Here is an 18,884-nt window from a genome sequence, read left to right on the forward strand (position 1 = left end):
AGGTGCCATGAAAGAAGTGGATAAAAGTATTCATGGGCATCTCTCGTATCACTAGAACATGTGGACGTCACTAAACCTCATAACGGGAAAGATTAAGTGATGGATAATGAAAATAATAATAAGCAAAATGTATAAGGAGATTAATATAACTAACAGTAGTTGTAAATGAATACAGACAACAAGAATTGTATAAACAGGAGGATTTATTTGTTTGTGGATATACTATGGACAAATATGGAAAATGAATAACAATATACAAAATGGATGAAAATAATGCGATAAAATTATATGTAATATAAAAAAACCGGAAAAGGGAAGGAGGGAAGTTAGCGCTTAGGAGCAAGTATAAATGCAAAATGCAACACATTATGTGTATGTGGAGTATGTAACCAGAAAACAAATAAAGCTTATGGGGGGGGGGGGAGGAAGAACACGTGGATATCTAATGAAGCTGAGGTTCAGGACACATAAAAGGAATTCTTCATTCTGTGCATAGTAAAACTGTGGAACTTGTTCCCCCAGAATGCAATGCTGGCCACCAACTTTAAAAGAGGATTGGAGGATAATGCTATCAATGGTTACTAGCCATGATTGCTATGCACTGCCTCTACAGTCGGAGACAGTACACTTCTGAATACCAGTTGCGTGTTTAGACCTTTAAACCTCCCGCTTAAATAAATTCAGACAAGACTCAAATTTTGGTTTGGTTTTGGGCAGAATTTAGGCCACAACTTTATTGATTACAGCAAGTGAATGGTTGCATAGGCTCTGGTTCGACTAGCTCCCTGCACTGTTGCAGGTAGCGCTGACCCAGAGCATCAGCATAGGTCAGCCTAGGGTGAACACCTGGATAAGCGGAAAACTGGGAGCAGGCTATCTCTGCCACCCAAATGCCCCCCTGGACTCAGTCACGGGCACAACCCCCTCACAGGGGTTGACCAAACCATCGAGTCCCAGAATTCCTTTAACAGAATACCCTTCACATAGGGATGGTGAGAGCGTTCTCCCATCCCTATCACCTGAACCAGAGCCTATCCGCAACCTTACAAGTTGTGACAATTTGCTACGCAGCAGGCGAAACCGAAATGGCAACAGCCAATCAGCCAAGTGGGGAAATTCCTGCCGTGCCCCTGTCCCAAAGACAGACAACACACAACAGCATAGCAAGGTCACGCACGCAATCCCTAAATATAGGGAGAGGTGGGCGGGTGTTCCGATGCACACACCGAAAGAAGAAGCTCTGGGTCACATGCATAAGTCTATATAGGTCCCTTGATCCATTTAGCTTGTGTCCCATTGGCCTGATTGAACCCTGCATCAAGGGACCTACCAATCGGGTGTTGTGGCTGTCCAAACGTACCCACCCACAACACAGGGTTAGCTTGCCAGGTCTCACCGCAACACAATTTGCTGGAAACTGCAGGAGGGGAAAGTAGTGCTCGGATCCTGCTTGTAGTTTCCCTACATGCATCTGGTTGGCTACTGTGAGAGGAGGATGTTGGACTAGATGGTCCATTGGCTTGATCCAGCAGGGATCTTCTTATGTTCTCAGGATCTTCACCTTTGGAAAATGTAAAACAAAATTATTGATTCCATACAATGAGGGGAAAGGGAAATTCAAAAATTTAAGTCAGCCCAGTCACCTTTTCATTGTTATTTTTTTAAAAAACAAGAAAGCCAGTCTTCCTCAACAAGACTGTAGAAACAAAATAAAAAAATTCCTTCCAGTAGCACCTTAAAGACCAACTAAGTTAGTTCTTGGTATGAGCTTTCGTGTGCATGCACACTTCTTCAGATACACTGTGTATCTGAAGAAGTGTGCATGCACACGAAAGCTCATACCAAGAACTAACTTAGTTGGTCTTTAAGGTGCTACTGGAAGGAATTTTTTTATTTTGTTTTGACTATGGCAGACCAACACGGCTACCTATCTGTAACTAAGACTGTAGAAGTTGGTTAAATAACCTTCACTGCTGGGAATAAGAAGCTCTGCAACTGATTCAGTTATGTCAGATTTTCTAGAAATAGCTGGCCTTCCTGGAAAAGGGGCAGTCAAGGGACTTAAAAGTCATTTGTCCTAAGTGCGTGTGTGTTTGCAATGTAGTAGTAAGAGTCCTGCATTTCTAAATGTTCCTGAGCGATGCTTTGCTCTCCCCCCCCACCCCGCCCGGGTTTTCTTTGCTCTCGCCTTTGCCTGTGGTTTTTCTGGCGATTCAGCTGATAGAGTACAGGAAGGAAGGGTGGATCTGCTGAGAGTTCCTGTCTTGCTGTGAGTCACTGATACAGACTGCTGTTCTTGCACTTTGCATGCCACTATTGGGACGTCAGGAATGCGGGCTGCAAGAGGTGAGAAGTGACCGCTGCTCATAGTGCTGTTAGAGACCACAGTTTACGATTCTGCAAAGGGAACTTCTGCCTCCTTTCTTGGAAATTAAAGGGAGCAGCAAAAAAGGAAAGCACAACTTGGCAACAGACTGGTTTTTGCATCCTGGGATAATTCGCTAACGTCAAAGATCACAACCTCAGTAGCTTACAAATCATTGATGGGATTTGCTTTACATCATTATTTTCGGCCGTGCCTTTTTCTTTTCGCATCTATATCCAGGATTTCTATATTCAAGCATTGAAACAGTCAGCATTTCCATGTAAAAGTGGAAATTAGGGTTCCATAAAAAGGTAAAGGGACCCCTGACCATTAGGTCCAGTCGTGACCGACTCTGGGGTTGCGGCGCTCATCTCACTTTATTGGCTGAGGGAGCCGGCGTACAGCTTCTGGGTCATGTGGCCAGCATGACTAAGCCGCTTCTGGCGAACCAGAGCAGCGCACGGAAACACCGTTTACCTTCCCACTGGAGCAGTACCTATTTATCTACTTGTACTTTGACATGCTTTCGAACTGCTAGGTTGGCAGGAGCTGGGACCGAGCAACGGGAACTCCCCCCGTCGCAGGGATTCAAACCGCCGACCTTCTGGTCGGCAAGTCCTAGGCTCTGTGGTTTAACCCACAGCGCCACCCGCGTCCCTAGGGTTCCATAGAGCAGGAGAAAATAAAAAGTACCCACGTATGTTTACCTAGCTTATGCTGTGCTACATATCACAGTGGGTGTTCCCTTTCAGCTCTCTCCCTTTATTTCAACTGCCTGACTCCACCAGAGAGATGATTTATAGCCATATGACTCAATTCTGCAAACACACGAGGTTTTCTTCTTCTTTCATTCAGAATCTAGTGGTGCAATAAAGTGGAAGGGTAATTGAAAGAGCAATGCAAAGAAATTATAAAAACGTTTTTGCCCCTTTGCAATCTTAGTTTTTGAGCTGGTTGATGTGGTTTGACACCGTATCTGATGTGGGAAACTGCCATTTTCATTTTGAATGATAACCCCAGCAATGTGGTTAGAGAATTTTCAGGACACCATGAGCATGTTTGTTTTCCTTGTTCTACTGTACCGGTGTGCCATTTGCCACTGTCGGTTATTGGCCATTAATGAGCACTAGAAAAACAATTGCATCTGGCTTTGCCTCCTGCAGGCCTTCCTCTCCTGAGGCAAGGAACTTCTAAGCACACACGCTATGGGCTGCTGTGACATCACTGTGGCACATCAGGACATTTGAACCATGCTTTCAGCATCTTCTTTGAAGTCACTCAAGCACTGCACCAAGTTACTTCCACATTCATCAGACTAATGAGATATAGGTATCTCTTTACCCAGAAACTCTCCTTGGACCTGGAAGATCTAAATAACTAATTATTGGACCAAGTACAAAGATCTTATTTCTTGGTGAGGTTTATGAGTGGGTGGTTGCTGACCAGTTGAGGCATTTTGGGGTTTTCCAGATTCATTTCAATTGGGGTGTAATGAGACCACCTTTGTCACCTTGTGTCAGGAGACATACAGTGTGAGTCCCCAGTGTGAGTGTGTTTATAATGATTACTGTACAGATACATTGGGTTACAGATGCTTCAAGTTGCGTTTTTTCAGGTTACAGACCGCTGAAACCTGGAAGTACTGAACGGGTTACTTCCGGGTTTCGGCGGTCACGCATGCGCAGGAGCATTAAATCATGCTTTGCGCATGCACAGAAGCACTGAATCACAACCCATGCATGCGCAGACATGCAGCTGCGGGTTGCAAACGCTGTGAGTTGTGAATGTGCATTCCGAACGGATCATGTTTGCAACCTGAGTGTCCACTGTATTGTGTATTGTTTTGATATGTTTGTATCATGTTTTATTGTATTGTAACTATTGCACATCACTTTGAGACCCTTTTAAAAGTATAAAGTTTAATAAATCAAATCAAAATCTATTAGGAAAGGCTTGTTGTGATCAGCACAATGTACAGGTAGTTGCTTTTGCCTTCCACCAGCTAAACAAATTGATCTGGGCTCCATATTTAGTGTCGCAGTCTGGCTGTGGGAAACTGTTATGAGACTAACCCTTGCTCTAACTAGGGCCACATTCACACCAGACATTTAAAGCAATACCAGACTACTTTAAAAGGACATAGCTTCCTTCAGAGAATTCTGGGAGCTGTTGTTTGTTAAGAGTGCTGAGAGTTGTTAGAAGACCCTCTGGAGCTTCAATTCTTAGAGTGGCTTCACCATCAATCTCTCTTCACAAGGAACTCCAGGAACCATAGCTAGCAACTCTTAACACCTATAGCAAATTACAGCCCCAGATTTCTTTGAGGGAAGCCATGTCTGTTTAAAATGGTACCTAGGGCTTTAAATGTCTGGTGTGAACGTGGCCCAGGGGTTCCGCTTTCTTGTGTGATTTCAATCACATGAGAGACAGAAAGTGAAGGAATGTTCTACGACCCCTCTCCCTCTGTTATGTTCCCATCACCAACCCCCAAACTATCTTTTATTTTCTATGTTGCACTTTTATCCCTCCAAGGAGGCCAAGGTGTCATGCAAGGTTCTCCCCATCTCATTTAATCCCCACAACAACTCTGTGAGGTAGGTTAGGGTGAGAGACAGTGACTGGCAGCCTGTCTTCAGGGAAATTCAGAGAAGAGTGACTTCAAAAATTACTAAATAAAAATTCAGGTCTGCTGCCTCTTCTGTTTCCTATGCTGAGACAATAAACATCTTTGTATGTCTTCTCCACTCCTTTCCCCCCCCTCTTTTGTCTCCAAATGAATTCCTGAAAGACTTGGGTTTTTTTACAAAAACAGTTAAATTTGATATATTATAAAATTAAAAACTTTGAGGCAAATTTCCTGCAAAACATTTGAGAAAAAACTCCCCCTCCCTTTTTGGGGGGGCTTTTTTATATACCCAAACCCAAGACAATTCCTCCTCTGTTATTCCAGCACTCAGTAAATCCTTATGGGAGTGGTCATATGAGGAATATTAGTTGATCTGTCATGGCCTAAGAATGCACAAACAGGAAGGCTTTTGTGCAGAAGCCCCAACCACCTTCTTCAGCATATCAGTGTGATTATTTCCTCGCTTCACCATTTAACAGGAAATGAATTTGTTCAAGGAAGGCTAGTCAGAAAGGTTTCTGGGCCAAAGAAGAAAAATGTACAGAGGAACTTCATGCCATGTCTTTGAACATATCTGTACGAGACAGTTGTTGATAAGCGTCTGTACTTGTGCCCAAAGCAATGCATTCATTTGTCAAGACAAGCTGAGGCCTATAGAGCCAGAGAGAGAACTGCTAGACTGAGGAGCCCAAAAGAAGAAGAAAGAAATGTATGGGAAGTAAGGATGATTTCAGTTTGGAAATGCATATTTCTATTAATTCTTTCACCTCGTATGCAGCGATATGTACACGCCTAAATTTCTGCAACATGACTAGCAAGATCTTTTTTGCAGAGTGAACTGTGTCCAGCAAATGTGATGGAACACTCTTTGCTCATCAGTTATGTGTGATGAGGCAATTACACCAGGAACAAAATTATCACCATTACGTATGGGTGGACTAACTCTCAGGTGTCTCCATGTGCCAGCCATCTTATTTTCACTTTCCTGTTTCAACTGCAGAACTGATTTGTGGGGAGATTCAGGTAGGTAGCCATGTTGGTCTGACACAGTCGAAATATATATATATATTTTAAAAAATGTCCAGTAGCACCTTAGAGACCAACTAAGTTTGTTCTTGGTATAAGCTTCCGTGTGCATGCACACTTAGTTGGTCTCTAAGGTGCTACTGGACAATTTTTAATTTTTTTTTATATATTTTGATTTGCGGGGAGCAGAAGACATATTCAGTGACACTGTCATCTTTGACATACTCACCTTGGAATAAGTCCCCTTGAATTCTTTTTTTATGAATGGCAGTTTACAGAGTATTATGCTGAACAATGCCAGCCAAATGACACAATGGGGGAGGAGGGAGGCCAGTTTATATGCTCAGGGCAATGCACGTGGGAGTTATATGATTTTTGTTCACAAAATGTGAGGTAGGTCAGGTTGAGAAACCATGGTTTGCTTGAAGCAGCAAGTTCTAGGAGCGATTTGAACCTTCCTAGTCCAACCCTAATAGTCTACCCACTATACCACACAGCTGTCATTTTTTAAAATCTGTGAAGAGTCCTTGGAAAGTGCCCTTAAAGCCATTGTGTGGTACTTGTCACTTGAAAATTCTGCATCTTCTGAGAAGGTTCATTTGCCAGGGTTATATGTGAATGGTGACAGGACTCCTGAAGAAATGATCTGAACACACTCACCCGCTTCTGTTTGTTTCCTCCAGACATGAGCTGTTTTCCCTCCTACCTTAAAAGAAGGAACTGGAAAGCCCATACCTCAACTTAGTGCCATGGAGGGTTCACCTTTGGAGAGCAGCCAAGAAAGTGATAATTCATTGTTGGGAAAGCATAATGATAACACAGCACTGGGAAGTCAGCTCCCATGGGTTGTTAAATGTGGAAACACATTGACTGACTTTTTAATAGCTCGGCCTACTGAGTTACAAAGTTTTTACTACCACACACTGCTGCAAGAGCAATGGATTCTAGCACTGGATTCCCTCAAAGCATCTGTATCAAAGATTTTGCAACACAATCAGCCTTTGGTTACAAAGAGTGTTTCCAAGATACATTTTCCATTATTTGAAGCTTTAACTTAGTGTAAAATAAATACTATGAAATTGTGTGTGAGAGAGATTTTGATTCTGGTTTTATGCTGCTTATTATTTTCTGCTGGTGCTGCTTTTATACATTGATTGTTTTAGTACTGTTGATTGTATTTGTATTTTATTGATTTTAAATTGTGAACTACCCAGGGGACACAGTCGATTGGGTGTGGATGGCACAGAAAAAGCGTAAAGAAAGGAATCATAATGAATCCACCAGCCAGAAAAACACAGAAACACAACTTTGCTTGACTACTGTCTCCTCAACGAATTGGAGACGTGACGTTTCCTTACAATGGAGATTCCTTGGGAAGTTCTTCCTTAAGGAATCCTGTGATCTTGAGCAAGTTTGCGTTCTGGCACCTAAGATGTCTGGTGAGGTGCCTCTGTCTCCCTCATTATTTACTTGCAGTAGGAACTTAAAACCATTTCTGTTTCCCTAGGCATTTGATGGCTAAAATATACTGTTCTTGGCAACCTTGAAATCAATAGCATGTGAATGCTTTGCTGGTTTTTGTTAGAGGCTCAGAGAAATTGTGGAAGCAGGGAATCAAATACTGGCACATCAATGAGAAACCTCCCTCCTACTAACGTCAATGGAATGTGAAAATAAGAATTTTAATGCAAGGGTAAGCCAAAATGGGGCTCTCGAGATGTTTTCTTCCATCACTGCCATCAGCCCCATTCAGCATGGCTAATGATCTTGGGAGTTGTAGTTCACTGCTGGCTAGCCCTGTTTTAGAGTCTGAACATATAAAATTCCCTTATATGGAGCCATACAATTAGTCCATCTAGCTAGTATTGTCTCCTTCAGCAGCAGCTGTGGAATGCCTCTTGCAGAGGCTACTTGAGATCCAATTAACTGTACATGCTATTGAATCTAGGATCTGGTGCATGCAAGCTACATTCTTAACCACCAAGCTATCTTCCCTACTCTATTTAACTTTGGCTAGATTGTACCTAAATTGTTGACGCAAGCAGCTCAAAACAAGAACTATCTAACCTTCCAAATGGGTTTTGGAGTCAATACCATAAATACAGATAATAGAATCTACCATATGTACGAATTGTGTAAATGGGGAGAAATCATTCAAAACAAAGCACGATCTTTTTCAGGAACATAGGAAGCTGCATTTCTGTTTCACAGTCTAGTATGCAGCATGCATCTTTCTTGTGAACGGTTTCAATACATCAGATCTCTTTTGCTTTGAGCATTTAGATCAGATGAAAGTCACATGCAAAAGAAGACATTGCTGCTATTAATTGGTTTTGTTTGTTTTTTGTTTTACTTTTGCAGCTTTCTTTGGCTTCTTTGTCTTGGGATTTCAGCATCTCCAAATCGAACATTCCTCATAAAATTGACTAATAAGAGGTCATGGTCACCCCTCCTCAGTAAATCTTCAAAGTCCAGCTTTCCAGTCAGTTTTATTGACTTGAAGCCAATTTTACATGCAAACATAATGGTGAAGAACTATTATTAGCTTCCCCATGTGATGTATGGCCAAATAGCCTGGAAGAATACAAACACACATACACGATGCATTTTCTATAACTGCTGACTGGCATGCAACTGAACTAGGATGAAAGAAGACGGTTTTGGAAGACCATGATCACAAAAGTGAAATAAAAAAATGGGTAAAGTTGCAAATTGAACCTGGAATGAAGCTCACAAATAAGAATAAGAATACAGTGGTACCTCAGGTTACATATGCTTCAGGTTACAGACGCTTCAGGTTACAGACTCCGCTAACCGAGAAATAGTTCTTCAGATTAAGAACTTTGCTTCAGGATGAGAACAGAAATCGTGCTCCGGCGGCGCGGCTGCAGCAGGAGGCCCCATTAGCTAAAGTGGTGCTTCAGGTTAAGAACAGTTTCAGGTTAAGAATGGATCTCCGGAACGAATTAAGTACTTAACTTGAGGTACCACTGTATACAAAGGCAGACTAAAGTGATTTTCAAGTCTATAGATAGCTAAGGAGGAATGAGGTCTCCCCTCCCCCAGAATGAAGACAAAAGACCACATGTATGGAAGGTGAGGCGGTATCCAAGCAACTCATTCTGTTAGTGCGAGGTTCTCAATGTTCCACTCTCTTCTCTCGCCATTTGCCCCCACCCCAAATCTGCTACAAAGTGTTGGGGGGGCACAGGGGGAGGAGGAAGAAAGCTCCAATGTGCAAGTGGAAATCCAGAGAAGTGTACCAGTGTGGTGAAAGTAAGTGCCCACTTGGAGTCCCAGTTTGGGCCTGCAACCATTGGTTCCCCGGGTCCTGGTGTCAAAATTTGTGGGTACCCAGCCCCTTCATGGGGAATTTTGTGGGTGCCCGGGCACCCAGGGCCCCAGGGAGCTGGCGCCAAATCTGCTTTAAAATTAACCACAGTTCCCTCTGACATCCATACGTGGGCAACTGTGTTTTATAACCTTCACGAAGAACCAATGGGGTACCATTGATCAATATTTAACTCTGAACCATACCATAAGGAAAAATGCCAAGAACGCTAAGAATAATCTTTATGTAGCCTTTGTTGACCTTTCTGCTGTGTTCGACTCTATTAATTGGTATCTGAAGAAGTGTGCACGCACACGAAAGCTCATACCAATAACAAACTTAGTTGGTCTCTAAGGTAAGGCTACCAGATTTTTTTTCAATGAATCCGGGGACGCTTTAATTAATTAATTACTACACATTCGGGATGTTGATGCTGCAGCGATGGAAGAGGGGAGGCAGCTGCCTTGACCTCAACTGCTACATTTCCCCTTCCTCCGAGGCTTCTATCTCCTTCCTCCATGAGCCTGGACAGCCCCTGAGTTGTTGGTTCTTCGGTGGTGGTGGTGGGGAAGCAGTGTGCAGTGGGTCAGGCATGGAAGGTGGAGAAGGAGGGCTGAGAGCGGTGGCGGTGAGGCCATTGGAGCAGCCCCAACCCCATTCCTACTTGCATGCAAGCGGGGGGGGGGGATTCCTCAACTGGGAAGGGAGAGATCCCCGCCCCACTCCTGCTTGCACACAAGTAGGAGTTGGGAGGCTGCTCTGATAGGCAGCATGAAGCCTCCCTTCACAGCTTAGTTGCTGGGGTCAGGGAAGGTGGAGGCAGCCCAGAAGCTGCATCTTAAAGCCCCTGCAACACCACCATATGGGGACATCCGAGCAGCTTCTGAAGCCAGCCAGAGCCAACTGCTCAGGGCTGCTGAGACTGCCACTGTTGCATTTCCCGGGGACATTAGATGAAATCCGGGGACATTCCGGGGATGGAATTTGTCCGCGGACTTATTTGCAAATCCAGGGACTGTCCCCAGGAAATGGGGACATCTGGTAACCCTACTCTAAGGTGCTACTGGAAGGAATTTTTTTATTTTGTTTTGACTACGGTAGACCAACATGGCTACCTACCTGTACTGTATCTATTACATAATTGAAACAGAGACATTTCAACTTGCCAACGTCAACTGTAGACTTCTGCTACTGATGTAAGAGCTCTCCTTTCTTGGAGGTTTTTAAGCAGAGGTTGGATGGTCATCTGTCATGGATGCTTTAGCTGAGATTCCTACCTTGCAGGGGTTGGACCAGGGGTCCCTTTCAACTCTACAGTTCTGTGGTAATATGATTCTATGATACAGCAACACAGATATGAGGGTCAGAGTAGGTTTAAACAGTGGTCTGACTGATGCTTTAAAAATGTCACGAGGTGTAAAGCAAGGTTACATTCTGATTTCCTAAGAGGATCCTGAGCTCCTCTCAGGAAGCCAGTCCATGATTTCCTCTGGCTACCCTGTCTGAAACCCCTGACATTACAGACTCCTTTCCAAGCCTGCATAACCAACCAACCAACCAACCAACCAACAGAGATAAGGTGGGATATGTCAGACTGGGGCTGTGTAGTCAAGCATTTCCAGGTCTCATTTAATTTTTGAGGCTTAGCAACAGTTTTCCCTCAACCAAGTCATTTTCACCTAGGTGAGTGACAATTGCCATGGAAATGCAGAAGGGCTCATTAGAGCAAGAAATTCAGAATTATGCATGAGGAAATAACTGGTCCCACCACATTCTCTTACTACCTTGGCATCAGCCCCCACTCCCACTAAATGTATGGGGAGAACAGCATTTTTGTTTTGTTTTGTTTACCTTGGTCTCTTGCAGACATTACAATTATGTCAAAATCTATGACCAGGAAGTTAATTTCCAAGCCTTATAGCTGTCAGCATTTTGGAAGACATATCCCAAACACCCCAGCTGAAAATGTAATCCCTGCTATGAATATTTCCTAGGTAAACTTCAGAAGACAATTTTCTGATTCCTTTTTCATTACGATGAATCTGGTCATATGCTCTGTTCCAACTCTGTTTGCAATTATCTGAATAAATGCACATTTATTTATGTAGATTTTGCATGGCATCCTTAGTAGCTCCTGCAGGCTGACATTCAATTGGGTGTCTTTCATTTTGCTCTAAGAAGCTTAAAATGAAGTCTTACCACCACTGTTTCTGTATGTCATGAAAACGAGTACCTATATGAAGTGTTGTACCTCATTTATTGGTGTATGGACTGCAGAGTATCTATAAAGAGTAGTTTTCATATTTAAATGAAGGTTGATGCTTTGTTATGGCATTGACCTGTGTCTTAACAGATTAAGGCTGCATTCCTAACCCCACCTATTGGAAGTCAGTCACACTGAATTTAATAGCACTTGCTATTTAATAGCACTTGGTTAGGATTTCATTGCGAATATATTAAATGTAAAGGGACCCCTGACCATTAGGTCCAGTCGTGGCCGACTCTGGGGTTGCAGCGCTCATCTCACTTTATTGGCCAAGGGAGCCGGCGTACAGCTTCCAGGTCATGTGGCCAGCATGACTAAGCCACTTCTGGTGAACCAGAGCAGCGCACGGAAACACCGTTTACCTTCCCGCCGGAGCAGTACCTATTTATCTACTTGCACTTTGAAGTGCTTTCAAACTGCTAGGTGGGCAGGAGCAGGGACCGAGCAATGGGAGTTCACCCTGTCACGGGATTCGAACCGCTGACCTTCTGATTGGCAAGTCCTAGGCTCTGTGGTTTAACCCACAGCTCCACCCGTGTCCCAGCAAGTATATTAGCACAGTCCTAACCATGTCTGTTCAGAAGCAAGTTCTATTGAATTCAATGGGGCTTATTCCCAAGTAAGTAGGGTTAGGATTGCAGCCTTAGACAATATAACAATTACATCTGCATTAAATTGCTTATGGAAAAAATAGTTCTGGAGGCCCAAGTCTCAACCTCAATGAGCTTGTGGTCCAAAAATTTTAAGGTGGGAGAGGTTACACAGGAAGAAAACAAGTAATTGAGACAAAGTTCTCAAGGGAAGAACTCAGGACAGTCAGAAATAAGCATAGAGGAATGCTTGCTGTGTCAGTTTCAGTCCAATATAGGGATAGGGTAGATTCCGTTCACATTCACAGGCAAATCTACTTACTGTATTTTTTGCTCTATAAGACTCACTTTTTCCCTCCTAAAAAGTAAAGGGAAATGTGTGTGCGTCTTATGGAGCGAATGCAGGCTGCTCAGCTATCCCAGAAGCCAGAATAGCAAGAGGGATCACTGCTTTCGCTGAGCAGCGCTCCCTCTTCCTGTTCTGGCTTCTGGGATTCAGAATATTTTTTTCTTGTTTTCATCCTCCAAAAACTAGGTGCGTCTTAAGGTCTGGTGTGTCTTATAGAGCGAAAAATATGGTAATTTGGTTTCCCCCAGACAACACACAAATTGAAACATAGCTATCCTGTCCAGTGTGAATTAAAATGTACAAACCAGTGAAAACAACATGCACAAATATGATATATTAGGAGGAGGTGCATTGCAAAAACGTGTATTTTAAGTAAAAATTACATATGAGCATGTGTATAATAGGATGAACTCTCATTAACACACTTATGAAAGGGTGTTAATGGGGTGTTATGTGGGTTTTATTTTCTTAACATTGCAAACTTATGTTGAAATGCAGAGTACTGAATTTAAGATTAGAAAAATGAGAACCTGAGAAAAAATAAAATATAATTTTTGGCTGTAATTAAGACTAGAGGCAGAGGGGATTTAACATTTTCTGGAGACGATTTCTTCCGGAGAGGGAAATGGGGCTGATATTCTACTGCCCACATGATTAAGGTTTCACGAGCATGGTGCATAATCAAGAAGATATGATTGGTGGAGGGAAAATGTGTTTGTGTAAGCACTGTGAATAGCACAAGACCTGCTTTAAGCCAAACCCTTAGTAAGAGGGGTGACGACATCTGGGAAGTTTTTGTGTGATGAGGCAGCATGGAAACTCCCTGCCATGACTTCTGCTGAAGCAAAGGGAATAGCATTGTGGTCTATCAATGAGAACCCTTATTATCATCATGCCTCTGTTCCTTGATCATTGCTCTTAACAGGGTCCTCGCTGTTCTGCAATGTTTCTGCGGCAGCTGTGAGCTGTGGCTGTTGTATTTGCATTAACATAACAAACAGCAGGAAAAAGATAGAGACACAGGGCTTTTTCATCCATTATGCAGCATCTAACCCAGGTTTGCTACTGAATGTCACTCTGTGAAGAGCGACAGCCAATCCGAGCTCTCAGAAAAAGTGTGCCTTTTTATGATATACGTAAAAGCACCTGCTTTGCCACATCCATTCTGTAGTCTACATCCTTACGTATACTTGAAAAACAACAACAACCACCATTAGGTGTACATCTAAAACAAATCAATATGTGACATATCCCATCAGTTGGGCAGACTCCTACACCACCATTTTTTTTAAAAAAAAACCTTCAGTAACTACTAACTGGTGGTTCCCTCATTGCGAGAAGTGAAGTTACAGGGAGCCAGGCAGAGGGCCTTCTTAGCAGTGGCACCAGGCCTGTAGAACCCCCTCCCATCAGATGTCAAACAGATAAACAGCTATGTGGTTTTTAAAAGACATCTGAAGGCAGCCCTGTATCAGGAAGCTTTTAATGTCTGGTGTATCATGTGTTATTTTATATTTTGTTGGAAGCTGCCCAGAGTGGCTAGGGCAACCCAGACAGATGAGCGGGGTACAAGTAATAAAATTTTATTTTTATTTTTATTGCTTCCCTTTTGTCCACCTGCTGCAAGGACTTTCATGCAAGCTTTCCCAAATATGCACATTTCCGTAAATGCTGGAAAACTGCATCACAAAATCCAGAGAAGTGTAAAGAATGGTTGCATTTTCATTCTCATGCTAGCTCGGAAGCTGAAATCTAGATAGGTTCACCTTTAAATGTGATCCAAATTAGATCCCAACCCCCATCCTACTCTTTTTATTCCCATGTGTTTCCAATGAAGCCACACACAGTATGCAACATGCTTTCCTACCATATAACAAAATGGCTAATAGATTCTGCTCAGCTCAGAAGTGTTACTGCAGGAACAGATAAACTACTACAAACAGCTTTGCAAACCAACCAACCAGCTTTGCCAATGCTTTTTGTAAAGCGGATTGTCAAAAGCAAGCATAAGTAGCTCGGCTGTAATTTTGAGTCTTTTCTGCGTTGACTATTACTGCGAGTTCAGAGTTCGAGAGAGAACAGTAATTACTGTGTGGGTAGATGCAGGCTACACTCTGTTCTCAGAGTCATTTTCTTGTTGTGTGTCACCTTGCAATTTGAATGTTTTTGTTTTGCTCAAAATTTAAACTCAAATTTGCTCAAAATTTAAACAGCCAGGAATAAGCTGTACTTCGGCATGCAACAGAGCTGGGCTTGCCTTGTCCTAAGCCCTGGGATCCAGAGAGCTCATGTAATGTGCCACTAGGACAGCTCGTGCTTTGCATGCAGAAGGTCCCAGGTACAATATCCCTGGCATTTCCAGGAAAAGCTGGGAAATATTTCTGCACAAAACCCAGCAGTGCCATTCGGTGTTGACAATACTGAGCTAGATGAACCAATGCTCTGACTCAGGTTCCTATGCTCCATGGCGGCTAAGATGGTTGAATGCAATGTTTCACCAGTGGACCACTGGCCAATTGACAGCAGACCCCATCACTCCTGCTAGTTGGTTAGGAGTCTTGTAAGGAAAATGAGATGGGGTGGGCCTTGATCTGACCCAGCAAGCCACTTACATCCCATAAAAAGTAAAGGGACCCCTGACCGTTAGGTCCAGTCACGGACGACTCTGGGGTTGCAGCGCTCATCTCGTTTTACTGGCCAAGGGAGCCGCCGTACAGCTTCCGGGTCATGTGGCCAGCATGACGAAGCCGCTTCTGGTGAACCAGAGCAGAGCACAGAAATGCCGTTTACCTTTCCGCCTATTTATCTACTTGCACTTTGACGTGCTTTCGAACTGCTAGGTTGGCAGGAGCAGAGACCGAGCAACGGGAGCTCACCCCAACACGGGGATTCGAACCGCCGACCTTCTGATCGGCAAGTCCTAGGCTCTGTGGTTTAGACCACAGCGCCACCCTTAAAAAACATTTAAGAAGGGCAAATTGGGGCACCTCCTTCTCTGCCAGGACCGCAGATGTACTTCTGGAATCCAGCTGCAACGGAAGGAGGAAGAAGAGTGGTGACGCCTGGGGTCAAGGTAAATTGATGCGTCTTTCAATTCTGTGTTTTGGTCCCACACTCTGGTGTGAGCCAACTGAACTCACGCCACAGGGCGGGAGTCCGGGACGGAAAAACGCCTGTCTTTTTCCCAGTGTTCTGGCATGGCCAGAGCGCAGGAATCAAAATAGGACATCCAGGATTGGGAATGGAAAGTGGGGTGGCTTTTGTCAATCTGGGATGCTTAAATGGGACACTTAGTGCTTAAACAAGACACTTGGTGCATAGTCAGGAGCACATAACATAGGTTGCGTGTCAAGGTCCCCAAGCCACCCCAAATAAAACACAATTGACGCATAATTTTTGTTTAAGGTTTTTGGCATAATTTTGGTCACAACTTTATTAAAATACAGAAAATGTGAGTGGTTGCTTAGGCATTGGTTGTGACTATCTGACCCCGCATGGGGACAGACGGACATTCGCCCGCCCACGAAGTCAGAAAGGCAAACCATTTTGGGGAGAGAGACGGAGCTGGGTACCATGCCCTTACTTCTCCCCAAATGCTCCCAGGGGCCCATGAGTGGCCCTAGCCCCTTTGACAGGGGTTTGGACAAAAGCATGGTGGGCCCCTGGATTCCTTTAACGGAATACCCTTGCAGCAGCAGCATTGGAGGGGCAGGCACAGCCAATCCATACCCCTCCACCAACCAATTTATAAACCAATGCCTAACCGCATCCTTACAAGTTGTGAAGAGTTGCTACGCAGTAGGCAAAAACCAAATGGCACCAGCCAATCAGCCAAATGGACAAAATTCCTACTGGGCCCCTGCCCCAAAAGCAGACAACCCCATGACAGGCATAGCAAGGTCAACACGAACAACCCTAAATATAGGGAGGGAGGGCAGATGATCTGATGCGCGCAGCGAAAAGAGGAAGCTCAACGCTGCGCGCAGGGCTTTTATCAGCTTTGGCTGTCAATCACGAAATGGCATCATATAAATCTCCCCAGCAACAAGAAGAACCCAATTGCAAATGGTGGCCAACACTCTTATTTCCCGCCCAGCAACAGTGGGGTGTCTTGCTAGCCCCCACTGCAACACATGCCCTCCAGGAGGGAGAACATGCTTTAACAGCAAAGAGTAGCGATGGAGTGGGCATCTGAAGCATTGTTGCCATCGCTCATGTGCTTTTATCATCTTACAATAGCAGCTTTTACATGTGAAAGAAATGGCCCTTCAGTCCAATGCTGATTTGGGAACTGGAAAAGCACCAACAGAAACAGTGCAGTAGGACATCAGTGGATAAGTCTCTCCATGTTTGAGCAAGAAATCAGGGGCACCATACCCCATGGTTTCCTGGGACTGCAAGAAACTTGCAATTATTGTTTTTTTATTAACCTACAAACTATTTAGACAAGGCTAATCATGCTAAGATAGACTGATGGCTTATTCAATATACCCTGGACCTAATATGGATAAGTTTGAGTTTGATTGCTTGTTTGCAACTGCTAATCCATCACTGAGTGCCCGGAGTCAATATGATCTGAATCAAACTACCAGAGTGGATCAATTCAAGTAGTGATATATGGCACATAGCCGCCAATCAATGCAAATAATCACCTTAAAAGGACAGGCAAGGAGAAGTGTTGTAGCCAGCAATAGTTCAGCTTGCAGCACTGGAAGTATGCAAATGAGTACCCTAAATCAGGTGTTTAACTGTCAAGCATTTGCACAAAGCAAGACTCACCCCCCACTTTCAAATCAAGTGCTTCAGGCTGTGTTCAGCTCTTGCCCTGGAAAGAACATAGGAAGCTGCCCTAAAGTGAGTCTGACTGTTGGTTCCTCTAGCTTAGTACTGTCTACACTGGCTGGCAGCAGCTCTCCAGGGTTTCAGACAGGGGTCTAGCCAAGCCCTGCCTGGAGATGCTGGGGATTAAACCTGAGACCTTCTGCATACAGAGCATGTGTTCTACTTATGCTAATGCATAAAAGAAAGATTTCCTTCTGCACAGCATGATGGATGCTGCATGAAGCTGCCATCAAGGCAGGTTACGGGGGCATATATCTAGGGTCCCACTCAACAGAATGAGGAGAGGGGTCCCCAGATACAGTAGGGCTGGTGTACTAAAATTTGAAACAAATGAATTGGCACACAATGTGAGGTTTTATCTTGGGAGAAAAGCAATGACAAACCTAGACAGCATCTTAAAAAGCAGAGACGGCACCTTGCCAACAAAGGTCCGTATAGTAAAAGCTATGGTTTTCCCAGTAGTGATGTATGGAAGTGAGAGCTGGGCCATAAAGAAGGCTGATCGCCAAAGAATTGATGCTTTTGAATTATGGTGCTGGAGGAGACTCCTTAGAGTCCCATGGACTGCAAGAAGTTCAAACCTATCCATTCTTAAGGAAATCAGCCCTGAGTGCTCACTGGAAGGACAGATCCTGAAGCTGAGGCTCCAATACTTTGGCCACCTCATGAGAAGAGAAGACTCCCTGGAAAAGACCCTGATGTTGGGAAAGATGGAGGGCATAAGGAGAAGGGGACGACAGAGGACGAGATGGTTGGACAGTGTTCTCGAAGCTACCAGCATAAGTTTGACCAAACTGCAGGAGGCAGTGGAAGACCGGAGGGCCTGGCGTGCTCTGGTCCATGGGGTCACGAAGAGTAGGACACGACTAAACAACTAAACAACAACAACAACAACAACAACATGAGGTTTTATATAAAAAAACAACAACCCACCAATCACAGAGCCTAAAATTATCTCATTCAGGAGTGGGAACCTATGCCCCCCCCCCCAGATGTTGCTGGACTTCAACTCCAATCATCCCTGACTATTGGTCACGTTGGCTAGGGCTTATAGGAGTTGGAGTCCAACAACGTTTGGAAGCTTGCAGGCTCCCCAGTCTTAGCCTAACTGCACCACTATGTAGCCTACTGATAGGGAAATCAACACGTCCCCTTCCTTTTACAGCTGCATCCTCAAGCACAAGCGTGTATGTGTGTTTAGGTTTCTGGAAGAGAAAATTAGGAGACAGGCAGCAATTCACTACTATGGCCGTCGCTAGGCATGCCACAAGACACCTGAGTTTGCTTTGGAGTCATTTAATTCGTGTCAGCTTAGCTATGCTTCGCCTGATTCCTCACCTGGGATGGAGGCAGGATGTGGACAAATGCCATGATTCCCCGCCCCCTTCTCCCCAGTAACCAAACAATCATTTTAAAAACGTTCAGTAGTAAGTATGTGCTGAAATATTGCTGCACTCATTTGCCCAGGAGGGAGGTGGGGAGACAAATG

General features: G+C 44.1%; 1 long non-coding RNA gene across 1 annotated transcript; it reads left to right on the forward strand.

The window, feature by feature from the left end:
• Positions 1–5,338: 5,338 nt before the first annotated feature.
• On the forward strand, positions 5,339–7,101 carry LOC307216035. The gene is made up of 2 exons (XR_013838895.1): positions 5,339–6,014; positions 6,701–7,101. It is a non-coding gene; the product is annotated as an uncharacterized lncRNA (long non-coding RNA).
• The last annotated feature ends 11,783 nt before the right edge of the window (positions 7,102–18,884 follow it).

This window comes from Podarcis cretensis (assembly GCF_951804945.1).
Source record: "Podarcis cretensis genome assembly, chromosome: 5".
Lineage (NCBI taxonomy): Eukaryota > Metazoa > Chordata > Lepidosauria > Squamata > Lacertidae > Podarcis > Podarcis cretensis.